The following is a 27,158-nucleotide window of genomic DNA, read 5'->3' as shown; positions in this document are numbered from 1 at the left end:
GCAGTTCCATGTAAGATGCTGAGTTGTTAGAAATAGTTGTTCTGATAGAAGCATTTTTATCAGGGTACCATTGAAACTTATTCTTTAGAACAAAACCTTGTTAATGTGCATTGTTCATATCCTCAACTGATGCAAATTAGAATACATAGGACTAGTGTCCACAGAGAAGTTATTACCTAAGGAACTGGCCTGTTGTACTTTTATACTGTGGAAGGTAGTATGGTTTATATGTTTGCGCACTGTATTTTTGTGCTACATATATTGCAAGGATACATCAGTTGGGTTTTGAATACCTCTAAGGATGGAGACTCCATGACCTCTCTTTGTGGAACTTCATAAGGTTCCTGTTGGACCATTTCTTCAGCTTGTCGACGTTCCTCTGAATAGCGGCACAACCATCTGGTGTATCAGCCACTCCTTCCAGTTTTATATTGTCTGCAAACTTGCTGAGGGTGGACTCTTCCATCATCCAGGTCATTAATGAAGATGTTACACAGTATTGGTCCCAGTGTTGACCCTGGTGTACACCACTAGTGACTGGGCTCCCACTGGGTTTTGTAACACTGATCTCAACCCTCTGGGCCTGACAGTTCTTCCAGTTTTCAATCCATATCTTTGTTTGTCTATGTGGATGTTATATGCTATGAGACAGGTGTCAAAAGCCTTACTAAAGTTGGGATAAACAACATCCACTGCTTTCCTGATCTCAAAGTAATCTAAAAAAATTTGTCCACGCTTGGAGTGTTATGTCATCTTTAAATGTAAATGAGTGTAACTGGGAGTAAAAATTAGGTTATCTAAACCTGATTCTTTTCAGTCTTTGTTGAAGGCGATAGACTTTTTTTCAAAGAAATTTTCAAAGATACAAGGTGCATAAATCCTATTAAAACTTATGAGGCTTGTGCACTTAACTGTTATTTATGCCTGCAGAAATCTGTTTTGCGTCTCCCTAGAAACATGCATGTTGGCCAAGTCAAGTACTTGTCTGTCAGAACTCATTTTGGAGCTTGAGAGCAAGGCAAGGGTGGGCTGCGATCTTGAAGAACCTCTTCCTGGGCTCTGTGATCAAAGTTTCTCCATTAAGACCACGTTAGTACTTTGTTTCCAAGTTTATTTTATAAAGGGCTGGTAAGTGATCACAGGAAGTTACAGTCAAGTTACTGATATGAACGATGTATCTTTTAGATATCAGTGGAAAATAGTGTTGCTCGTTAGTCATGGTAACTAACAGCCCATTAACATACTGATTTCTGTTTAAGAATATATTCTATCCCATTGTAAACTGTTTATGACTAGGACCCTGATAATTCTTAGTAGCTTGTTTATTGATGTTTAATATTAGCATTATCTGTGGTTTGCTTTCTATTACATTACCCTGCATCCAGAACGAAACTCTTGACATTGAGAGTTTGTCTGTATTTACTCTGGTGAAGTAGGTTGGACTCAATGATCTTAAAGGTCTTTTCCAACCTAAATGATTCTATGAATGGTTACCCTGGTTTTGGTCTCCTTTAAAATGTCTAATTACTTGATGCAGCCATCTGTAGGCACAAATAGGGATTGTTCTCTTAGTTACTATGAGTGAATATTAAAATACATAAAGCACCATACCCCCAGTGGGGATGCTAGTATATAAATGGAGCTCAGGTTATGTCTTGTAGACAAATTTCACTTATAATCTGGAGGCTGAAAATCAGTCTTTGGACTGTGCAAAGTGTGTGACAAGCCTCTTATGTTGTATTGTCTGTGTGGTGTTGGGTATTTCATAGTAGAGGAGAGAGTAGGGGAAAACTCTTGCAAGAAAAGGATCAAAATGGTGTTTTCATCCTTCAGACCAATCCAGCAGGCACAATGCTGTAGTTCCTTTCTAGTACAGAGTGGTCCCAGGATTTCTTCTTCTGGGAGACCAGCTGCAGCTACGGCCACGGTAGTTTGTATTGTTAAGGCTGAGTGGTGCTTCAGCTGTATCTCACTACTCACATTCTTGAAATGACTTCTGTTCAAGTAGCTGGGCTGGCCACCTTCACATGGGACATATAAAGATATCCCAAAGGGAACAGAGCTAATCATCTGATTGCACTAATGAGCATGGTGGGGAGGTAGCAGAAAGTGCAGAGGCAGAAATCCCACATTGACTTTCCTTTTAGCGTATAGTTTTATTGTCAAAAACGTACTGAAAACCCCACCATTGGCACATGCTTGTGGGTACAAGGGTACTTGTCATGTGTCACCACACTTCCCTTATACCACAGTGCTGAGGTTTCCCTTTGCATTTAAATTGGAAAGAAGCTGACTTTCTGTCTATGTTCTACAGTCAAGAAGTCACCCAGCACCATGTCATTATAACACGTTTTTAAGCTGTACCAGCAGACATGAGGAAAAAAGCTCCTTTTTCTCTCCTTAAAAAAAAAAACAAACAGTACTTCACAAAATCTAGTGAACAGTGTGTATTGCTTTGAGAGATTGATTTATATCCATTCTCTCAAAGTGGAAGGAACTCCAAGTAGGGGAAATAGCCATGTTGAAGGAGAGGCGACTTTGATTTACGTCATCTTCAAAGTGTTCGGACTTCCAGTCACACTCTAAGCTCTCAAACTGAAATAACTATGTCTACCCAGGGATTTGTAAGGGCTTAGCTGCATCTGTTCAGAATTGTACCTGTCATTGAAGTAGTGCAGCTTTCTCTTCCTAGAAGAAGCTGTTTGCATGTCAGCCAAAGGCTGCAGTTGTGAAGGCAAGATTGAACCGGTGAAATTTTAAGTGGTTTTTTTTTTTTTTTCGCTTTTCTGCTCTAGCAAGAAAGTTTAATTAGATGGTGTGGTCCATAATTACTTGGTTGTGGACATGTTACCAGCGAGTTGATGTGCGGGGTTCCAGAAGAGAGCAAACAGTGCTATGACTGCTATGTACGACCAAACAGGCTTTGTATTGAGGCAGGTATTTGAAAACGGTGACAAATCAATCCACAGAGAAATCTGCACCTCTGAGAATGGAGTCATTTTTATGAGTGTTTGTCCTAAAACTGGGAGAGCTTGATTTGCAATTGGTTGGTCTGCTCATGAGTCTTAGGCCACGGACACCTCATGGAAAAAGTGCAAATAGTTCAAGAAGACTTGAGATTTCATGTCAGAGTGTAGATGTATGTATCACATACCACTTCCAAATGCACTCAGGGAATATCTTCCTCTTTAAAAGAGTGAAGAAAGTAGATAAGTGGATACTTTTTAAGCTTTGTGTCCTGATTTCAAGAATCCTAGTGAGGCAAGAACTCTTAAGACTGTGGCACATAAGTAGAAATTTTTGATTATAGACAATCTTTCAGCTTTCTCATGAATGTCTGTCTGAAATTTTTAGATCTGTCTTGAAGTAAGAATGTTGCACAGTTTGGGGTCTGATAAATCACAGTCTGTACATTAACTACATAGAGATTTTTAACCATGTATGATCTTCACAGATGTTTGGTCAATTACCAAGCACTGGTGATCCTACTTGCAGTTCCAATAGGGCACTAAAGGTATTGCTGCTGGTTTGTATGCTTAGAACAAGACAGTACTTGGGGCTTGTCTGAAGCTTCCACTCTTTTCTCCTTCCTCCTCCTCCCATTATTTTTAATGGTTTGGATGTCATTTATGGATGTATAAAGAGGCCCTTCAATCTGTGTAAAATGAGTGCTTTGGTTCTGGCTCAAACAAGGAAGTCGACAGCAATGGAATTGCTATTTCTAGAAAAGACAGCAGTTTATCTTCTTCTGCCACATTTGTCACTGCCCTCTCTCCCTTTTCAGAGCATACTACTGAAAGAATTTGACAGAAATCAGTTTTGTGTTTCTTGGAAATGAAGCATTTGTTTGTTTCAGAGAAAGTTGCTTTCCCCCCCCCCCGTAAAGAAAACCAAATGAAAAAAAAAAAAAGCTGGTCCACTGTTTGACGCACTGGGAGGCCCCCACGTAAGGCCTTCATTCACAGAACATGTTTGTGACTGTAAAAGTTATTTATTTTCCCTTTGTTACAATCAGCCTATTGTAAAATGAGAACAGAAACTACTCCTTTCTTTATAGATTTGTTGTGAGATAGAAAACTGAATCACTCAGTGTTGCAGTGGAAATCATATGCATACCGTAGACAGAAACAAAAACTTGACTGTGGTTGAATGTTGACTAAAAGTGATTAGAGATATATTTGTGCTTGTGTATTGCAAGAAACCATACCAACTTAGCCAGGGGAAGAGATAATGTATTACCTGAAGCCTTCCCTGTGTGGAGTTTCAACCATGTTCCTCTCGTACTGGCATGCAGGTCTTTTGATTTCCCATGGCTATGCAGAGGGCAATGCCGTGTACGGAATCAGTGATTTGCTACTAGAAGGAGCACTAAAGCTACTGTCTCACTCTGGCACCCTGGATGGAAAATGCAAAGTAGCCAAACATTAACTGGGAGCCAGTCTGTGCCTAACTGGGCTGACATAGCTGCTGCTGCCGCCATCACCGGTACTCTGTCAGCTTTGTAGATCAGTGAAAGACTTCATTCTATGAGACTGCTAATCCAACATCACTTAGAAAACCTCGTAATTACTTACTTTGTTGCACCCCTCCCCTTCAAATTCATCCTAGAAACAAGTTATCGCTCAAATACAGAAGTGGGAGCATACTACTAGTTTTCACAGTCTTGCTAGCAAGTGATTGAATTTGACATTGTTGCACAGAAGGCTAATTTCTGCAGCGTGGAGCTGGCATTCCAGGCATTGCACTGCAATAGCGAGGTCTATGGGAAAAAGTCAAGGAGCACTGTTTGGAGGAATTATGTAGGCCAGTCCAAATTCCAGCTGAGGAATCCCTAGATGATAATTATTTAGAAGGTTTCCACTCTCTAGTGGGTAGAAGTCAAAATTAGAAAAATATCTGAGATGATGAATGGCTTGAACAAGAACAATCTAATTGTTTTGATGAAAGCTGTTTTGTAGATCAAACTTGGAGCTACAACACTAGCCATCTAACTTCTCAAACCCTTGTTCTTCTCTTTTTTTTTTTTTTTCTTCTTCTTCTTTGATTTAATCTCCTGTTTCTGGGAAGACAGGTAGAATGAACCCTGCTGCATGAAGTATTGGTTACCATAAGGCTTTTTGTGCAGTCCTCCTATCTGACAGTAAATCGACACAGATTCCTTCTCGGTTGGTGTGTGGGCCTCTTTTCTAGATGCAAAATCAAGCAGTGCAGATCATTTGTCTTTTTGATGTCTGTAGAGGGGACAAGGACCACTGAGGATACTATAAATATAAAAGAATAATGTGATAATGTCTTGAATGTGACACCATGCAGCTGCAACAAGCCCCAGCCTTAAACTGGAGGACCTGTAAGAGTTGCTTTGGGCATCTAGCGTAATGGACCTAGCTCAAGCCTATTGCTAAACTTGTACCTGCTAACCAGTTCTCAGGTTGGTCACATTCCCTCTGTGCCAACCGTTCTCCCCATCTTTTTAATCTTTGATGCTTCTGTATCACTGCTGCTCTTCTACTGCTTTTAACATCCTCTTTCCCATTGCTTTAATTTTCCACGTCCCCTTTTCTTCTCTGTGTTGTGCGTTTTGAGTGTGTTTTTTATCTAAAGCATAGGGCAGATTTCTTTCTATAGTTACTCCTTCTGTCAGCTTCTTTCATTCAACCACCAGTGGTAATGTTATTTTTAGTCTGCATAAAGTAGATGCAAGTTGTAATAGGTCGGGTGGTCTAATGGGTTTAAAAGCATTGGGACTGTAGAGACCAGAATTCCTCTCTCTGGCTTGTATCAAAACAAATGAAACTAAACTGATGCTAACTTCATGTCATTGCCATGATGTGACATTTATTCTGCTGGTATAGGGCTCTGCCATTCCAGCTAAAATAGTTGCTCTCTGAACTGGGAGAAGTCATAACTTGGCATCCATTGAATGAATGAAGCTAGGCATCATTTCACGTATGAACTACTTCATTCCCAGATTTTCAACAGGACCAGGAAAAGACGATGGAGCATATTCAAATGGGAATGTTCTTTGAACTGTGGTTTTGTATATTACATGACAGGAGAAATTAGTGGAGTGGGACACTATTGTTTAGTTTTGTATATTTCTACAACTTAAAGATCAAGGAAATCCTGAGGCTGACAAGAGGGTTCTGTTTTAAAATAAGAAATACATAAAATTTAAGTGTCAGTCGTCTTGAATTCCACTTGGTGAATGAATCCTAATGTCTATATGATACTCTGCTGTTTATTAGTCCAATGTGACCCTTACAGAAAGGTTGCTTTGGACAAATGGCATCAAGACATAAAATTAATAAACTCTCCATGAGTGTTGTTAACAATGAGAGCTGTCAATAGACAACATCAACTAGCTTCCCATGAGAAACAAAGAAATATCAAGGGCTGTAAACAGCATTCCATTTTCTGTTTGCCAGATGAAGATGGTCTTAAATCTTTTGCCCATTTTGACACACACTTACATTTTCAGTGGCCTAGCTTCTTGGTCTGAGATTTAAGAGAAAATAGTGCTACTATCATATGACAATAGGCTCCCAGCCTTTTAAAACACAGCAGAATCACTAAATTATTCTTCACTGATATGATTGCTTTTCTGAATAAAAAGGCTGATGGCATTTCTAAGTGACTTTATTACAACTCTTTCCCACTAGACAGGATCTCTTTTCTTCCATTTGTATTTTTGAGTTTAATTTTGGTTTCCCTGTCCTCCTTGGTATTTGTGTGATTGTACATACCTCCCTGCCATTATACAGGCAATGGAACAAACCTCCCAAAGCTTTTGTTTTGTTTTGGTTTTTAGATTGAGCTGTTGCAGATCTTGAAGAAAAGCAAAAATACTGTGGGAAAGATAGTAGAAACCTCTTCAGTAGTCAGAATTAGGAAGTTTCTATTTTGGTAGTCAAGTAGTTACCCTATCTGGAAAAGGAAGAGTTTAACTGAGAAGCCTCTCTCACTTCTCTATTTTCATGTAACCGTTAGACTCAAGCAGCAAGTGACCATCTGAAAGACAAAACCATTCCTCCAATTATGTTTAATTCAACTAAATTCTATTCTTACATGGAAATTGGTGTAAAACTCAAGGAGGCTGAAGTGCAGCATGTTTAGGTTCTGCGAGTGCCAAGCTATTCTTCCCCCCCTGCCCACCTTTCTCTTACTTTCTAATGCGGTATCCAATTTTGTGTTGCCACAAAAGAAAATTAATGTTTGTAGAATATTTCAGCTCTGCTTCAATGCCTAATTACCCAGAAAAGTAATTCTCTGTTGTGTACTGTTGGTCACTAAGCTGTTGGATTATTTACATTTGGTTGGGATGAGGAATAACATTTGAGTTCCAAAGACTTTTTAATGTTGTGGGTTGTTTTTTTTTTTTTATATGGTTTGGGCAACAATGACTTGAACTCTCACTAGTTGCAGCAACATTTCTTTGTGAGCCAATGTCCTTGAGACAAAACAAATACATTGCTTTGCCTAATGCGGTTTTCTTTCCTCTTCCAAAAAATATGCAAAGCATAAAGAAAAACGTTTTGCAACCCAGTATCCTCTTTCTCCTGTGCTTACTGTTGCATCACAAATATATGCATTATGCTATTTAGTTAGCTAACCTTATGTTCTGTGGTCAACCATGAATTTTCTCTGGAGTCAATGGAAGGTTCAGATACTAGAGGAATCTGGATGCGAGTCAGCAGATACTGACCAGAGCTGGGTGAAAAATTATTTCTGTCTTTATGTTTTCACAAATTCAGAATCTTTCTGGAAATGCAATGGGATGCATAAAAAGACCTCATAAGGTAGAAGAGCAGACAGAGAGGCACTTTCAGTCTAATCCATTGGCTAGGTCCTCTTGCAAGATTGAAGGTTTAAATACCACTCTGTGCGGCTGGGATGGAGGTTGGGTCTTTCTCTTGTGAAAATGTGGGTGCATTGACCATCCTGTACTGTGCTGTTCCTGTTCAGGGCTCTTTCTTTTTAGAGCTGCTCTGCACTGAATAAATAATTACATATTCTATTCCCTTTGTCAATGGACTTTTTTAATGCAAACTGGAATGACTCCAGATAGATGCAAGCAAGTCCTACTCCAGAACAGCCCTTAGACTGGTGACTTGCTGTGCATGATGGTACTTATCTGAGATGCAGGAGGTATACGCAAGTATTTTTATTTCACCTGAATTCTCTTTTCTCACCAGTCAGGTCAATGACTAATCATTAGATAGATCTTTCTTTGATTCAACCAGAACTGATACCTTTACTCAGTTGAAGATGAATATTTCTATAGAAAATTTCAATTTCATTGATCTGTTTTGAGGGAGGTTTGCCCCATCAGCTCCTACATGTTTTATCAGAACAATTGCAACTGCCTCTGGATATGTATTTCATATGAATTATGGCTTAAAATATCTTAAACAAAATGTAAATAATTAGTAAAGCAGATGGGGAGAGAGAAAGTAAAAGTTGATTAAGCAAGATAAGGTTTCAAAATGTGATGTGGAAGCAGTGTGGAGAAATAATTGCGATAAGGCTGATCTGTGGCTAAGACCTCAGTAGCAGAAAGCTTCTCTAAGGTCAGGCATAATAAAAGCACACAAGAAATGTGTAAGGTAAATGAATGAAAAACATAGGGGAGAGAGGCTAATGAGGTAGTCAGCCTTTAAAAGTAGTTAACCTTTGAGTCCTTGGAATGTATGAAAAGCCTGAGCTGAGTCTTTGGATTCTTTGGTTTTTCTCTGCTAGTGACTTCACACTCCTGTTTGTGAAGTGAGGACTGCAGAGAAACGATGTAAGACCTTTAGTGGTCTTGGACACAAGCAAATTCCATAAAAACTAAGACAAACCCCTACCCAAGCATGAATAAAAGCTGCTTTAGTATTTGATTGAAGAGAAGCAAGACTGAACTTGGAAGGATTAACATGGGTCTTCTGAAACCTTCATTAAAAGGGCTATCCAAAGAAGGCGTTTATCATTTACACACATGCAGTCTCAGGCAGTGCAGTCATGCATACTTGTATAGCTACCAAGGAGGTCAGCAGTGAAGATGAAATAATTAACAAAATTAAAATGATAGTCTCTGACTATTTTTAATCAAGCAGGCATTCATGTGAGAGAAAGAGAATGCCTTAAAAATAGGTGGCTGTGTGTGGTGCTGCATACTGACCTAAATTTTATGACCATGTTTTTTCTGCAAAATCTATAAATACTTTTTTTGAGGGGGAAGGAGGGGGCAGAAGAGAAGGGGGGAAGTTAGGAGGGGAATGAGAATGAAGTAAAACAAAATTCCCTTTTTTTTTTTTTTTTCTTTTTAAATGGAATGCTAACCAATCCCTTGGCAACAAAGCCCATGTTTATTTTTAATTAAAAAATAACATAGCTGGGTTGACTTCAGTTTTCCCAGCTGCTATTCTTCCATCACAACAGCTCTCTGGCCTCTTTTCCCTTGCTGATTTCTTTCATCATTTGCACTTAGCTTGTATGTGTTACATGGATTTTATGTAATATTTCCTACCATTGAAAGCAAGGCTAACAGTCTAAACAAGTAGCTGAGGCTCAGTCATCTAGATTCTCATCTACAGTACCTGAGCATGCCCTTCCTTTTGGAAAAGTAATAGGTGTGACTAGAATAACTTTTTTTACGTGCACATTCCTTGCTGTTTATATGGCTGCCAAGCAAGGAGAAATTTAAACTGCATATTGAACATATGAGTTGTAGTTCATTAAAATAAAAGGAGTGGGTTTGGCAAAGCTCAGGTATCACTGAGCACACAGGTGGTGTTTGAAGGTTGACAAGCAGCCTTGGTGGTTTTTCTTTAGATGATCGATTGCAAACTGCCAGTTTTTGTGTTTGTGCATTAGGTGAAAAGTTAAAACATAGACATGCTTGCCATGCCTTCTCCAGCAACTTCATTTCCTCCGTCCGTGGGGCAGAACAGGAAGAAGTCAGGGTGATGATCCATTTCTCAGCAAGTCATGACAGAGCTGATACTTATATAGTGGAGAAGGTGGTGTCCATCTAACAATCAATCTGGTTTCCTGAGTGGACTAAAATTTAAGTTTTTGTGTGGACATTTAGAGGCCCCTGAGTATTCAGGAGTATCTGGTACTTTCTGCAGGCATTTTTAAGCTAATTAAAGTTGAGACAGTAATGCTGTAGCCTTAAAGGTTCACATACCAGTCATCCATACTAAACATTGCCAGCAGCAGTGGGAGCTGACAGCATCAAAGCTACAGCTATTCCCAGACAGAAATGTAGTAGCTAGAATAAAAGTAGTGGTTTGTTGGGTCACTGGAACCAGACCATAGAAGAAGATAAAACTATATGTATTAATCACCAATAATGTTACTACTGGGACAGTCTTTGTGATGTGTGATTTGCAAGCTTTCCATATATAATATAGCCACTTTAAAAAACAGTTATTTGCACTGGTTATTCCTGAATAAGTGGCAGCATTTTGGTGTACTATGATATTTTTCCTCTGTGGAAGTTTAGCTCTGCTCATCTTGCCTCAGTTAGAAGCCACAAAGGCAAGGACAAATGCATATGATGATTGATTATAATCTGAAGAAATAATGTTATCCAAGCATTTTTAAGGCCCAAAAAGGATTTGAGAGAGATTGGAGATTTCTGGAAAAACTTCTGTGATGACTCTTACTTTATCTGGACCAGTTTGCTCTTCCCTTGTTGTATACTTCTTGAGAAATGCATAAACAGGTGAAATATAAATAAGATGGTATATGCCAGTCTGGGCTAAGATGGATCTATCATAATACATGGAATGGTTGACATCTGTTGTGATGCTGCTGTGAGCCTTATGATGTTTGTTCTAGAAGTTCTTAAGAAATGGTTCAAGACTTCTCATTAATTTCTGATTTCTGCCTCATAGTATTTGCAAATATTTTCCCTGATCCAAAATAACCATGGTGGGACTGAACACATACGTTACTTAGGAAAAGGTGCTTGCCATCTTAACCTTTCATAGGTGATAATATTTGCTGTCATGATGAACTATGGGATAAGGACAAGAAACTGAGGTGTAGCAGATATCAGGAGGCTAGCAATAAGGAGTAGGAGGAAGCAGGGCAATAGGATCTGGGGCAAGAAATTGGTTAAAGTCTGGTGTAGAAAGAATGCGAGCAGGAGCGAGCAACAAAGAAGCTGGAAAACAGTACAGTGGGGGGGGGGGCACGATGGATGTGAAAGAAGAGCAGGGAAAATATGGGGCAAGAAAGTGAAGATATGATGCAAATGAGGTGCCTGAAAATTTCTGGGAAGAAATCGCTGTATCTGAATTACTTTGTTATCCTGTCTGAGGAAAGTGATTGAGCGGGATAGAGTAAGCAGAAAGAATCACCTTTTTTTCTTCTTGTCTTCTTCCATTTCACAGTTTCTGGGAGATGATTCAGCAAACTGGTGGGTGCTTCCTGTATGAACTGGGATGCTGTGGTCCTTCCCTTGCTTTTGCAATGGAGCAGCATTGGCTTATTTCCAGTTTCTTGTTTTGGCATGTAATGCTTTACCCCTTCTAAAATATGGTTTAGTTGGGTTAGTACTTAAAGATTTGACAATAATCAAATAAAATGCAATGCTTGTGGTCAATTTAATCATTTGTCCCAAGTCCTTATAAGAGATTAGAGCAGTGAAATAGTGTTTTGGGCTGAGTATCACTAGGAGAATACTAAAATATTATCTTAGTAGGAAGGTGGTATGAATTGGAAAACCAAAAGAAAAAGATACTCAGTACAAACCTGAAATAAATCCTGAAGCAAAGAAAGTGGAACAAAATGTTCCCCTCCACGAAGTTTGGGAACATTCATTCTTAGAGTTTCATTTTTGCTCATTATAGAAACCTTCCCCAAGGACTAACCTAGAAAACTTGAATCAGACTTTCTGCACCCAGGGGAGGGTGTTCTCCAGGGATTTTCTGCTGTCCCATCTCCATGGAAAAACCCATGTGAAGGGAAGCCACAGAAGAGGTTCACATGAACCTTCCCTGCTGAGGGAATGCCTTCATTTGCACAAAGCTCTTTTCTAAACTGTTTTATTTTTATGGGAGCTGTGAGCTCCAGGATCCACAAATAGTAACTTTTAGTGATGGCACTAATCCTGTCAGTCAGAATTCTTCTCAGAAACACTATTAATTAAACTGCCCTGAAAAGGATACAGCTCGCAGAATTTTCCCTGCAGCTCCCTCTCTCCTGACACCCATCCCAGCAGTGTGTTTATGTTCAATAACTGGAGAAGACACAGGAGAGGAGAAAATCAGAGCTTTCACAAGAGACAACCTTTTTGTTAGTACAGACTTACTTTAGCTGCCCTACTCTGCTTGTTTTGAGCAAATTCTTTCATTTATTGTGTTGAATGATGCTAGCAGCTGTCAAAATATGCTTTAAAGCAGCCAGTTTCCATTTACTGTCTGTTGCAAGTGACTGTTTTCTGAATTATTATGCAGTATTCTTTATGCATTATTAATAATTTGGATTAGAGCTCTAAGCTTTCTGTAACCTTTTTCTGAAAGGGACAATGAATTTGCAAGGAATTTGGGACTTCTTATTAGCAGTAAATGGTTTCCCTCAGTAGCATGTTCTGTAGCAGACATGCCTGTATCCACTGCCAATGATGTAGGGGAGCTTATGTTCAATCTCCAGATGATCAAAAAGGGATATGGCAAGCTTAGATTTTTAAATTTTAAAATGTTTGTTCTTCCAGATCACAATTTGAAATGGGAAAACCCTCCTTGAATTGTCTTTTCCTTGCTGTGCTTGTTGCTGCTCTACTGGGGACATAGGTTTACATGAGGACAAATGGCTATTCTGGAACGGGCTTGGCCTGTTCTTGCTGCCACCGATGTCCATGTGAGAATAGCAGACCCTGCATGGAGCAAGCGAGGAACACAACCCTCTGTTTATTTCTGCGGGCAGTAACTGCTGATCAAAGCAGGAAGAGACGAGGAGTCTGGTTTTCTGCTAATGTGAATGCCACTGCTGTGTGGTTAGCAAATGGTTTCTGCTTAGTAGCATGAATGTAGCCAAAGAAGGAAGCAAGTGCTATATTTGCATGGCTGAGGATGATGTTCCAGCCCACATCTGCTCAGATGCACACATACTTTGATTAGTTCTTAGCCTCTACTTTCAAGAATAACCACACAGAGATCTTGCAATCTACTTCCACTTGGTATGCGCTGTATCTAGTCCTCCTTTTGGCTGTTTTTAACCTCAGGAAGCAGTTCTTCTTCTTTCCTGTCACATGCCAAGACATGCAGAATGAAAGTCTGTATGTAGGGCAGTCCTTGTATCCAGAAGTTGTTTACTTCTATTGGGGGAGTATCATTGCGGATGTGAGAGGACTGACTATTCTCCAAAGTACTAGGGTGCTCTACTGCTGAGGTCAGTGTAAAGATAACTGTCATTTTAAGATGGTGGAGAAGAAATAAGCCATTTTCTGAAACTTTGTAGGTCAAATGAGTTGCTGTTTAGAAGGATACTAACAGCTCGGCTGAAGAGAAGATACAGATCTTTCCCCTTCAAAGACTTTCTCCCCTAATGTGTATGGCTGTCTGGCATTATTTTAAAGACCAATCATGATTATAATTTCTGATTCAAATTTGTAATTAAGAACATTCATTGAGCAGCTTAGTACATGAGATGGGGTATGCTCAGAGTGCTCCTGAGTCCTGCTCTGGAGCACCATTCTGTGTACTGCTATGCCCATGGCATTGGGAGTAGATTGAAGTGAGGTCCAGTGGGCCCCCAGGAAGTTGAACTGCAAAGGATGGGTGGATGTTGGAAAAGGATTTCTTTCCTCTCTGCTCTTCAGATCTCCAATATATTCTGCAGCTGGGCTGGAAGAGGCACTGCTGATGGCATGCTTTTCGTCTCCCTGACTCTTTACCTCCAAGACCCTGAACACATCTGGACAATCAGGACTATCAGCCCTGTATACAATGCAGCCTGTGTGGTTCAACCAGAAAATATGATGGGGTGGGAAACTTTTTCCTACAGCTCACATTCTCCCTACGAGTCTGTACTTATTGATACTTTTCTGCATCACTGAAATCCTCTTCAGATGAGGCCACAGAAAGATGAAGCTGTAATGGTCCGAGTGCTTCATAACATTTGAAAACTAACAATGGTATATACATGTAGCTACGTGTTTGAAAGATGAAAGTATTTCCTTGAAGACCTGTGGGCTGTGCCTTAATGGTCATTCTTTGGCTGAGATTAAGATGGCACTTGAGCTCTAAACCCTTTCTTTAATAATATATTAACATATGTAACATAACGTTATATTAAGTTCATTGAGAGTAGCTATTAGATCAGAAATTTCTAATGTGTAGCTTCATCCCTCTTGTACCTGGATAATAAACTCTTTGGGAGTAAGAACTACCTTTTTGTCCTGTTTGTACAGCACCCAGAAAGCTGGGGCTTGGTGATACTACTGCACTCCTAACACTGACAGAAAAATTGATAACTAGGAGATGGCTGCAGCCCTCTGGGAAGTAGAGCTCAGGTACAGCAAACTGTCCATGTTCAGCAGAGCACATAAATGTGTGCTTAGCCTGAAGTCAATGGGCTTTGACTATGGTTTTTAAATTAAACTCCAACTTAAGTGTATTGCTGCATGAGAGATGTTTTTATTTATTTTGAATGCTGATGTTTTGTACTGATAAGCTGCTTGTAAGTGGTTAGGCAAGCAGTTCACGGGAGACAAGACGCCTCCCCTTTTTAGGTCATCCTAGAAAACAAATTCCTTGGGTACCTGTTTAGATAGTAATGGATGAGTTCGAGGCTTCCTGTTCCCCTCTTCTGTTGGCAACACTTGTTTGCCAAACACTGTAACGAAAAGCCTTCTTTGTGCACATAACACATCTTAGGAAAAGTTGAAAAGTTTTATTTAAATGCTCCCTCTGTAATGTCTTAGTAAATAAACTACATGGCAACCCTGACAACAGAAAAATCAAAAGGAGAAAAGGAGATCTGGAAGAAATGGGTAAACAAAGAAATATTTCACCTAGACCATTTTTTAAAAAGGTGGTTTTCTGCTCTCATTTTCATGACTCGAGGCAAAAAAATAATTTACACCAGAGCCAATACTGAAATCTATGGGTAAAAATGTCTAGCTATAACTGGAATGAGATTCAAGTTTAACAGCCACTATGTGGCTGTCACACACTGTGACTATGGGAGGGGGGAGGGGTGATGAGAAAAAAGATGGAACCAGACTCTTCTCAATGGTACCTAGTGAAAGGACATCAGGAAAGGGACACACATGGAAATGCAGAAAATTCCATTTAAAGGTAGGGAAAAACTTTATTACTGTAAGTGGTCAACACTGGAACAGATTTCCCAGGGAGGCTGTGGAGCCTCCATCCTTTGGGATTTTCAAACCCCAACTGGACATGATCCTGGGCAGCCTGCTTTGAGCAGGAAATTGGATTAGATGATCTCTAGAGGTGCCTTCCAACCTGAACTGTTCTGTGATTCTGTGAAATGATTTGCTATTTTTGAAGATTGGAGGAGGAATCCTTCTTTTGTCTAATAGATTACTAACTCACAACCCAGTAGGTAGACTGAGTTACCTCATTTGTCCAAAAGAACTGTAAAGTGCACTCTCCAACTATTCTTTGTGGTGCTCTCACTCTCTCCTACTGATGTTATTTCACTTTCCTAAATGATTAAATATGTAATTGGGACTGAAACCCAGGTGTGCTATTTCCAAAACAGCTTCTTAACCACCTTGCTGCTGGATAATTTGGGATTGCTCCATTATATGTGATGCAATGAGGAATACTTCCTATGTGCGTACTACACCTAACTGTGCGCTAGATGAGTGAGCCTTCAGCTGGGAAGTGGCATAGCTGAATCCTAGTGTCAGTCTGAAGGTTTAATTACTTGTCCAAAGTGAATTATATCATCACATAGCACATAATTAAGTTGTGGGACAATTTGTTATGGGATTTTGCTGAGCGTTGGCAGCTACTGGAAATAATAATGGAAAAAAGCTGCCATGGAGATCAGTAAATACACAGATTCCACCTTTGACTCAGGCATTCTGGAAGTCACAAGCTGTTGTAGAGTATTTGTGGGAAGCATCATTATATGCTTTCCCTGTTCTTACGTGCTACCCTAAACATCTGATATTGGCCACTGCCAGAGAGAGGATATGGAGCTAGTTGGACCTTTAGTGTGTTACAGCTCCCCTTATACTCTTAGGACCAGCACTAGTAGGAAAGGATGTGGAAGAACATCCTAGAGCTAAAGTGTCCTTTGCAAGATGTAGGCTAAAATCCCTGCAAGAAGAGATGAGATCTGAACCCAGTTACAGCCATAGCTGTTGAGCTATTGGATAAAATGGAGCAGCACATACTGGGCTCCATAACTGTATTTCCATTCAGAGCTACCTGATATAATGGAACCAAATTCATTAAGAGTAGAGGGGAGTGAAACCATGCTTTTCTTTGTGTGCACACACATATACTTTTAATCAAAAAAACACATTTAAATGTCACAGGTCAACTTCTGAATGACCTTGGATGTGATTTGGTTTCCCTAGTTTCCGTAATCAAGATAGTAACAACTTCCTCATTTCTTAAGCCACAAAGTACTTCCGATAAAAGCATTTTCAAGAACTTCTGATAAAAGCATTTCTGTTATTAAAATTGCATTTAATGGATACTGACCTACATTAGCTGAGAATCTAGTACCTATGTTAGCTGGAAATTGAGTTCCACTGTGTGCTTGAATGTGCAGTACTGGGTGTGTGCCTGGGTCTGCAATGCTGTTAATGCCATTGCGTGAATGAGAGCAGAATATGAACCCAATGTTTATGGTCAGGGGAATTCAAAGGACTGAAGAATCAGTAAAAATGGTGCCAATTTTACCACTGAAGATTACAGCCCAAAATGTGTCCAAACCCTAGTGATGTTTCTTGGATTGGAGGGTTTAGATTTATGGAGTCTGGTTTTCGACCTGGACCTGAACTTCCTTCATGCTTAAGTTGTATGGAAATTTCCTGTTTGTTAAATTGTTCTTAGCCCTTCATAGTCGGCTCACAATGGAATTGTGGTGCGATAGAGGTTCTTTTGGATAGCAAATAGTGAGAGAGCATATTTCAGTCATTTTATTGATATTACAAATTATGTTGAGCTCAATTCAGAAAAATGTTGCTTTAGGACAGAGAAAATATAAGGAGAATAGCAGAAGAGGGCTTTGTGACTGTGGGAAAGAAAAGGAAAATCTTTTGGGGCTTGTCTCCATTTTTTAAAAAAATCTTGAAGAGATTGAAAGAGAGCAAACGGTTTGAAGAAGACGACGACTTTTAGACCCAGGATCCTCCTAATGCATAATGTGAATGTCATGAAATTAAGCCTGCTGAGAGTCAAGTGGCGCACACTAAACAATAGAAATGGGCAAAGTCAGCTTTTCAAGTTAGTGAAAAAGTTTGAATGAATTCAGTGACCTGGAAGGACTTTCATGCTATTCATGAGTTGCAGCTCTGTGGCCTGATAGAGCCCAGTCTGCTCTCGCTGTAAGTAGGAGGAAGATGACTTGAAGCTCTCGGTTGTTCTTTTCAGACCTTGATGATTAGGGATGTCCTCTTACATTGCTCTTTTCTGCTATGTGATATATGCATAGTAGCACTAAGCATCAAAAGGGGATTGAGATCTCTTTTGAATCTAATACTGAAACTTCTAATGGAATGAATCAAAGTCTTGGCTTTGGCCACCCCAAAGTTGTCAATAATATAAATTACTGACAGGTGTCTATAAAACCTAGAGACCAGACTGTAAAATTGTTTTTGAAATTGCTGAATAATCATTTACATCAAGTCCTCAAAAGTCCGTGAGTTTCCAGTGAATAACTAGAAATTAATACAAGTAATGGCCCCACACTATGATCTTAAACTACTGAAAATAGGCTTCAGTGATTTTTAAATAATCCATTGCCTCTGTTGGCACCAGGATGTTCTCTATGAAGGTCCTTGGGTCTAAAGAGAATGGACCATGCGAGACTCTCTGAAGAAAGCTTACAGTTTTTATTTTTACTCTGGTGGGTCTGTATACTGCCAAGTGGTAGCTGAATGCAGAGTGAGTCTTCAGGGGAAAAATTACCTCATTTTGATGAAGCTTGTTCTTACTGTATTTCCTGGTATCCATTGTCAGTTTCTACTAGATCACCCACAAATTGTTGTACTGTCTTTGTATAAGGGTGGCACCTCATTTGTTCTGTTCTCTGAATTGATGTTTATAGAATTGTTGTCATGCCAGGTCAGAGCAAGGGTCCACCTAGGTTAGTATCCTATCTCTGACTGAGACAGTCACTTACAGTAAAGCAAGCGAAAGCAGATGAGGGTGGAATGGCTCTTCCTTTTATGTGCTTTCCCAGAGTCTGGCAATCTTTGCTTTGGGACTTTCTAAGCTAGAGGTCACATCCAGACTATCATATCTCATAGATGATGAAACTATCCTCCATGAATTTTTTTTGATTCCTTCTTGAATCATAGTTCTTGTACAACAATAAATAACATTTACTGTTTAAAAACCGTTCAGGACCTTTGTCATATCCTGCCTCAATCATCTGTCTTTTTCAAATGGAAGAGTCATACTCTAGATAGCCTCCTAGATGGGAACTGTGCCATAGCTCTGATCATTATTGATGTCCCTTCCTGGGGCTCTTCTTGAGTAAGGGTAACCAGAACTTCATGCAAAACTGAAAACATAGATATACCATATATTTATATGTGTGACCTAGATAGAACCTAGATTTTTCCTTAATGATTCTTAACTCGCCTTTTGACAACTGCTAGCCAGCTAATTAGTCAGCTAATATTTTCAGAGAGCTCTTCCTCAGACTCCAAGATATCTTTGCTGAGTGTTATTGGCTTATTTAGAGTTGATCACTGTGTGTATACAGATATAAGTTTTTTTCCCCCTGTACCTGTACTTATGAACAGTGAATTTAGTCTGCCCATAGAAATTCATTGCTATGAACTCTTTCCCCAGTTCCTTGTGTTGTCTTTAGATTTTATTATAATGAATAGTTTTGTATCATCTACAGACTTTTTCTTGTCACTGTTCATCTGCTTTTGCAGAGTGCTTTTATGAATATGTTGAATACTACAGGTCTCAGTATAGATCCTTAGGGAGGTACGCTGGAAACCTTGCGCTGTTATGAAAACTCACCGCTGGTCTGATGCTTTGCTTCGTCTCTTACTAATCACAAGAGAAAGCTTAGCCTGTATCAACTTCGCTTCTTAAAGAGGTTTTAGTGAGTGACTTTGTTGAGAGATTTTGGGGAATCAAAGTCTGCTTTGTCAAACTCTAATTTATAGAGCTGTTGATAGTGGGTTTTGTCGATCTCTTGCAAAATTTTTCTGTTTTATTCCATACTTTAAAAAAACCTTTTTAAGGGTGTTGTTAAAGACTTTATCAAAGAAAAATGAAGAGTGTGCAATAATTATGCCATTGCTAAACAATGTTCTTTATTTTCTATTTCTGTACAGTGATCACCTCTATTTTCTGGAGTCATCATTTTGAATTCATCAGCAGCTGGTTTGTTACTGAAAAGCTCAGAATATTTCCTCTGATTGCCTTCCTGTGAGTATGATCAAAGTAGTTACCTCAGATTTCCTTGCCTGTGGTATTCAGAAGGTTTTTCTGTATCAGGTTTTTTGTATTGAGGCTTTTATATTGGATTTATTTTTTTCCCCTGTGTGCTTGCTTCCTTCTTTGGGGGCTGATCCAAATTCCTCTGAAAAACAGTGAACAGCCCTGCAGTCAGACCCTTGATTCCTATTCCTCTGGGACCACTGTCACCAGAGATTACTTTCTTCAGAACTGATAGTAGATTTGAAGGATTTTATCTGGAATTTTATCTTCAAACAAAAATCTTTGAAATTTACAGTAAGCATTTTGTGGGTGTATGGCCATTCTTTTAATAGATATATTTATTTCTCTGCTGGATTTCAGCAAGTTTTTTGCTCGCAATGGGAGTCTTAAATCATATTTACTTGTGTTAAGATCACGTGCTGGTATGTTACTGTCCTGTTGTGTCTTCTGTTCTTTTTAGAGCAAGCAGGCTCTGAGGAGTCTGAGAGAGTCCAAGTAACCGTGTTTACTGACTATTTACAACGTGTAAGACTTAGACATTTCTTACAAACATTGTTATTTCACTGCTAGAAGAAGTGAGGGTTCACAAACCATTTAAAGGAAGTGTTTATACTGTGTGTAAACTTCAGCCCCTCAATATACGGAAATTCCAGACTGGAGACAAACTGAGGACTGGCTCTAAGTTTAAGCAGTGCCTATGACAGCAGACTGATGGGGTCAGAAATATTGCACCAGGGTCAAGGCAACTCCCTTAGATACCATCATCTTTGGTTAATTCAGGGTACAGCGAGCTGCTTTATTCTCACTAATGAGTGACCATGTTCTCTGTGTGCCTGGACCTCCTCTGTACCTCTGCTCCATTGCCCCTCTTTTTGGCAAGAGCAGTGTGGAGGAGGAGAGAGACATGGCAGCAGGCTGAACACTGGTTGCATTGCCTTTTGTCTCCAGCAGCCTTCCCCCCGCCATCAGGAATGCTGGGTCTGGGCCTGTTTTAGCTGGTTTTGTCATCGGCCTTGGGGAAGTGGATTTAACTTGTCCTACACTTCTGAGAAGGTCTGTGCAAGTGCTGAATGGGCTGATGATTGTTGCAGGCTGTTCTCTGCCCTGGTTGCTGTTTCAGAGTTCTGCATTACTTTTGAACCTTTGTGGGGGGAGTATTGAAGACTGAAGCCAGATACAATCTGGGATTTCCAGTTTGTAGGAAACGTTGATATTCCAAAATTAGGATTTCTTTCTGATTCAGAACCAGCCTAAATGTTCTAAAATTTCCCATGAAACACTTCTTCTAGTGGGATCACTAAATTTAAGTTCCCACATGCTTCCTTGGGTGGTGCATTTACAAGGTATGTAAATTACTTAAAAATTTGACCCAAGGAGAGGGAGGCCATACTGTCCAAAAGCAAGTGGGATCAGAAATGCAAGTGCTCTCCGCCTGTGCTTAGGATAGGATATTCAAAGAGAGCAGTGACTGCCCTCCAGAGTTTTTCTGACAGCTCAGCAGCTGGAGTTGTATTTGTAGACATGTCTGAGCATGCAGACTGTGGTGTTGAAAGAAGGCACTTCAGTGCCTCAAAACTGAGACTGTGCTTCAGTGTATTTCTGAGCTGGTGCTGGTGCCGTATTTTGATGTATAAATTGCATCTGAAAATCTGTCCTTCAGGGACTCATTCATCTACTTCAATTGTAGGATGCAGGGTGAGTGTCATCTGTCTCATGCTGAAGTCCCCATGGTGCTTGCACAGCACTTGTCAGAGTGGTGGCAGAATTCTGTCACGAAGGAGGAAAGGCAAAATCTGATAATACTTTCCACACTTAACCTCTTTCACATTGTAAGGCTGGCCGAATAGGAGCATGGTCTTTAGGGGACATGAATGAAAATACCATGAAAAAAGCCATTAGTTGCCTTTAGAAAATCATTAAAGCAAATGGTGTGGACCAATACACTCATTTGGAAAGGAGAAAACAAGCATTATCTCCGTAAAGTACTGGAAACAAGACATATCTCTTTATCTGAGTATAAAAAGCAGTAATACAGTTTAGTATTATCATGACAGTCCTGTAACTCTTCTGTTAGTTCTTGAATACAGCCAAATCTGACTTTGGAAGACAATATGAGACATGCTTATATAAATTACTTTCAAAAATATGTGATACCCTATAAGGTTAAGGTTCAAAGTCACTGGCTAGTGATGATTGGTTTTTTTATCTCCCTTGGAAATGTAAGTTTTGTTAAAAGTCAAGATGTTTGCCATTAGGAAACATTGTGTAAGAAAGGTTTTGGTCAGCTTTTCTCTTAAATGTTCAAGACTGAAAGCATTTCTGTAGAGTCTCTTAAGACATTTTTCTATGGCTTTATTGTGATGAATTGAACTGAAATGAGTGTAGGGTCTTCCTTCTCTCATCTGTCCTCTCTGCTGCTTGGAAGAGGAGGTGCAGCACTCAACCTTGCCCGAGTTTCCCTGTAGCTTCTGGGACTTCAGGGGACCTCTATGTGCAGCTGGGGCACTTTTTGGTAAAAGCTCTTTTGTGAGAGATGAGAACCTTGTAGTTTTTATGTTGCATTCCTGAAGAGGTGTTAAAGACAACTGTTTGGAGTTTTGTTTAGTTTAATACCGGACGATCAAGCTTGGGAAGTAGTAGTGTCATTCTTCCTGATGCAATTCATAGTCCCATGAAAATGTGATGGCTGCCTTTGGCTGCCGAGCCCAATTGGTGGGCATCATTTGCTAGAAAAGTCTTATTGCTTGTAAGAAATTTGGAGCTAACAGGCAGCTGAAACAAAGAAAACCAGAGCATCATTTAGATATAGAAGGTTATGCTTCATTTAAGGGTGAACCAAAACAAGTAAACCTGCTGTGACTCATCCAAAATTTTGGATGAAGAACATTTTTTATTTTCCAGGAATTACACCACCTAGGAATTGTAAAGCTGACACACTGAGTAGTTGAAGAGAAATCTGCTTCTAATAAACCATGCCTTGCCAAACAGAGGTTTACGAACATTTAAAAAAAAAAAAAAATCTGAACAAGCACAAGGATCATATGTAGGGGCAGAGTCACTGCTGTGCTCGGAGTGAAGGGAGTGGAGTTGATTATCTGCATCTTCCCAGTAGGTAGAGAGCAGATATAGCTTGCTGGAGAGGATGTGGCAGGAGCATGCTGTGCTTTGGCTCTGTTCGCTGGCAAGGAGTCCATCAGAGAGCAGTGCCAAGCACAGCTTAGGCACAGCAGAAGCTGTATCTTACTGTCTTCTGCGCAATATTAACCTTCTAAGGCAGGAAATGCATGTGCTGAGGGAAAGATAGTCTGGGAGCTGGGATTCTTCAGTCTTCATTGACAACTGCTCTTTCTCAGCTCCGTCACAATAAGCTCTCCTGTCACTTTAAAACTGCATTACTGATACTGCTACTTTGAATTTCCCAGGGACGTTGTTCACTTGGTGTACCTAAGTTTACAGAGCAGACCGATCTCTTTCTGATAAATGGGGCCAATTGTTCAGAACTGATAATCATTATACTGTGCAGCATTACAAAAAAACCAAACTCTTCCCTACTTCCCAGGATGTTGTGAGATTTTCCTTGCCTACATTTCAGTGATGCTTTCAGATCGTGGGATGAAAGAGCCTTGGTCAAATACTTCTAGATCATCTGGAAGTGGGTAGTAGCTGAAATCTCAAAAGAATATCTTGTCTCCAGCTAATGTTGTAGACTCAGGTGCTGTGGAGGGTAGCCTCAGAAGTGCACCAGTACTGTTAGATGTTTATCTGAACTGAGCTTGAAATCCCAATCTCTGGAAGTTCCCCCACGCCTGTTTTCCAAGAAGAGCCTGATCTTTGCAGCTCTTTCTCACATGAGCGCTGTGGGTTTGGAGCTGTTAAGTCTTTGGCCTGACTCTCACTTTCACTAAAGTCCCTTTGCACAGTTTAGGCATTCTGCTTCGAGGGTCTTAAAATGAAAGTAGATGACATTTAATAGCATAAATGAGAAACAGGTCCTTTAAAAAAAAAAAGAAAGTGAAATTGGTCTTCCCTAAATTGTTGAGTGCTGACCTTGAAAAAGCCCTTAAAGTCTCTGCAGGCAGGCTGAATGTTTTTTAGGAGAACAGATACCCCAAACTGCAGGAGATTACCTGAGGCAAGTAAGTTGTGGTTTTTTTTTTTTTTCTTTTCTTTTTAAGAGAAAATTCTTTTCCATTACACTTGATACCCACATGTCTGTCTTAAAGCACTATTTATTTATCTTGAAACACAGAACTTCAGAACTGCTAGTGTAATTTTCTCACCCTTCTTTAGGATTTTTTTTTTTAAATTTACTAGTTTTAAACATTTTCATATATTCTGGTTATGTGAAACATGTTAAAGATTCCATTTGTATTTTGAATATTGGGTTTTTTTATGTGGGAGGCAATGTTTAAATGTTTTGAGAAGGGAGGGAGGCAAGAAAAGCTGTCATCCATCAACTGGTATTAAGTCCAACTCTGAAAGTTTGATACAAACTGAATCTGACTGTTAGTGCAGACATGATACAAATTAGCTGTGACTTTATGATACCAGCTGTTTCTCTGACAGGGTAAAAGGGCACATAACTAGAATAGCATCTTTTGTTGAGAGCAGTGTTTCCCTTTGTTAAATGTGGGAGCCTCAGGCAAAAAATCGTAGTCCTTAGTTATGTGACATGTGCAGTCTGCAACGTGTTCGTGGAGCTCGAGGGGCTTTTTACTGATGTTTTTCAAAGACAGGGTTATCATAAGTGTTCTATTTTTGCTAGTTTTATCACTGAAAGACAAATCTCTGTCATGTTTTTGCCTTGTGTTAAAACTGAGGATAGTCTAAGAGCTGTTTTCCTTACAAGTACAAAGAAAATACTGAACAGCAAAATCTGAGAAAAGTCTGCAAAAAAGAAATCACAAATCTCAAAGTAAAATTTAATTTCATTAATTATTTTTATTAATTGATTCCCTCCAGTTATTTTTTTCTTACCAGAATTTTCAGGGGTTTTTATTCCATACAAACCAAGTCTACAGAGTCTTTAACAAACTAACAATCAGCGTTAACTGAGTATAGTTTATTGAGGCAGCAGATTACTCCTGACACAGATGCAGGGACACCAGAGCCAGCTCTCTGCAGTCACATCTTGGGTCTTGACTCATTTCTGGTGCTAGGTGGCTGTGCGCAGCTTCCCTACCACGTCCAGCACCTGAGCGAGGATGGTGCCAGGAGCTTAGGGGATGGAAACGCAGAATTGACGCACCTGAGGAGCTTTGTGTGGAAGCAGCTGGGGGTTCCCTTGTTACGAGAGGTCATAAAGCCTACTCATAAACTAAAATGGCTCTGAGCAAAGCCATTTGGGTGACTTTACATCACCGTACATCTGCGTCCCCGCTGTGTATCTGTATGACCTTGACATATCCCCTGAATACCTCAGGCAACATGAAGTTGGCTATAGCATGTAACTAAACTGCAACAATGTGATTTATTAAGCAATCAAAGTAATCTTACTTCTGCCACTTTACTAAGAGCCAGTAAGATTTCAAAATTTACTACTACAGGTAACAGACATACTCCATTTGAGTCACTCAGGAAAGGGGCAATATTAAGAATGGAGTTTTGTTATTAGTATACTAGTGTCTAACTAGGAGTACTACGAGGAACAACGTTTAGGCTATAACTATTAAGAGAAGCAAAATTTAGGCTGAATATCTTATAAACTTTCTTAGATTAATGGTTATCAGTGCTGATGCTAAACTGAAAAAGAAAGCATCTCAAAAGAGGTACATTTCAGAACTGAATTTTTTTTTTTTTTTTTTAAGGGGCCATGCAGTAACTTTAGGACTATGAGCAATGTGAACGGCATTTCTCCTTCCATATTTTAAGTGGTACTCCACAAAGGAAGGATGCCACTGCTAAGGTGAAGGTGGGAAACTTCTCTGCAAAGCATAACTTCTATTTCAGACAGGTGAAAGTTAGAACGACTGGATGATATTTTGGCCATGGCAGAAATTCACACGAGTCCTGCATGTCTTTCTACATGGAGTAAAGAAGCCTGGATATAAGCCACTGTGTGAGATGGTAGAGCAGACAAACCCAAATCCTACTGAAGAAGCAGAAAAGAAAAAATATGTGGACATAAAATTGTAGCAGGCATATGAGTGAAAGGGCGGAGTTAAGAGTGTTGAAAAATACTAACTTCTACTCATAAACTTCTTGGAGTAAATTTAAAAAATAAATACATTTCAAAAGAAAAGTTTAGGATGTAATAGCCGTTGTGTTTTTCATGCATTGCTGGTGATAATGTGAAGCACAAAATAGAAAATTCCAAGCACTAATAAATAGGTCTTGGCCATTTCTGTTGCAAACATGCAATTTTACTATCTAGCATCTGCTTCTGAAATTATGTGAAGTATTTATTTAAAATGTTTTACTATGATAGTCCAAGTGACTAGAGAACATCTTGTTTTCGTGAATGTGTAGAGTGGTGTGTCAACAAATAAAGGTCTGTACATGACATTCAAAGAGCAAAACCCAGCCACAAGAAGTTCTACATTCTGAATTGATTTTTTTGTTGATGTAAAAATCCCCTTGGTCAGCTTTCTGGTTATGGTTATATCCCTGCAAACCTGGAGTATCTCCAAAGAGAGCTTAATGTATCCCTTCCATTCATGCAACCAAGCTGAATATGGGAGCACAGGGCTGGCTATAGATGCAATCAAAGTAAAAATGTGCAGGAGATGCTGGAGAATGTGTTTATTGCTAATGTGCAGTAACCATCGAGAGGAAAAAGATCACATGGAAAACTTAAACCGGTAGCATTGTAGCAAGCAAATGATGTGCTATCAAATGTATGATAGCTGCAGAAGCCATCATCACAGTTGAATTTTACGGCCATGATGTCAGAACCATTGTAGCCTCTTGCAATATCATATTCAGAACATCTCATAATAACTTCAATAAGAGAAGGGATGCTAGCCCTCAAATCCCAGAATTTAAATTAATCTTTTTATTCTCTGAAAGTACATTACTTGTAATGAAAATTACATTTTTCCTCATTTTGTATTCTAAACTATTGAGTTATATTGTTCTGAACTTCAGTCAAGTTGCCATATTCCTCTCCAAGATGGTTACATTCAGTGGTGAAATGACGTTCACTCCTTTGGGTATTTCGGAGAGAGCAGACAATATATTGTCCTTGGCTGGGCCAGCTGCTTCACATCCTTTGAGGGGAGAGGAATTTGCGCAGTGACTGAGTTACGGTCAAATACTTGGGTACCATTTCAAGAACTCAAGGAGGCCTGGGACCGCTGGAGAACTCTCTTCATCCATGTGGCAGATAGGAGGGTATTCCTCATGTTGAGTTGCTCCGGGATTTATGGTTTATGATAAGGAAAGTCCCCTTACTTTAAGTGCCTGCCGTTTTGTAGATGCTAATCATGCACAATGACTCACTGTGTGTTTCATGCTGTTACCCCTCTGGCTGGCTCACTGCTACCCTCATATTCCTTTGTGCCTCAACTTGATTAACTCATAAGGGTCAGCAGCTGTTTACTTTTTATCGTTATTTAA

General features: G+C 39.6%; 1 protein-coding gene across 3 annotated transcripts in view; it reads left to right on the top strand.

The window, feature by feature from the left end:
• Positions 1–27,158, top strand: part of CALD1 (caldesmon 1) — a 198,109-nt gene that overhangs the window by 58,539 nt on the left and 112,412 nt on the right. For all 3 annotated transcript variants that reach the window (XM_050915442.1, XM_050915438.1, XM_050915440.1), the window contains exon 2: positions 19,496–19,589. The gene's annotated coding sequence lies outside the window, so the exon portion shown is untranslated. The remainder of the gene's footprint in view (positions 1–19,495; positions 19,590–27,158) is intronic.

Source organism: Gymnogyps californianus, chromosome 1 (genome assembly GCF_018139145.2).
Source record: "Gymnogyps californianus isolate 813 chromosome 1, ASM1813914v2, whole genome shotgun sequence".
In the NCBI taxonomy this organism is placed as follows: Eukaryota; Metazoa; Chordata; class Aves; order Accipitriformes; family Cathartidae; genus Gymnogyps; species Gymnogyps californianus.
This window is presented reverse-complemented; position numbering and strand designations above follow the sequence as displayed.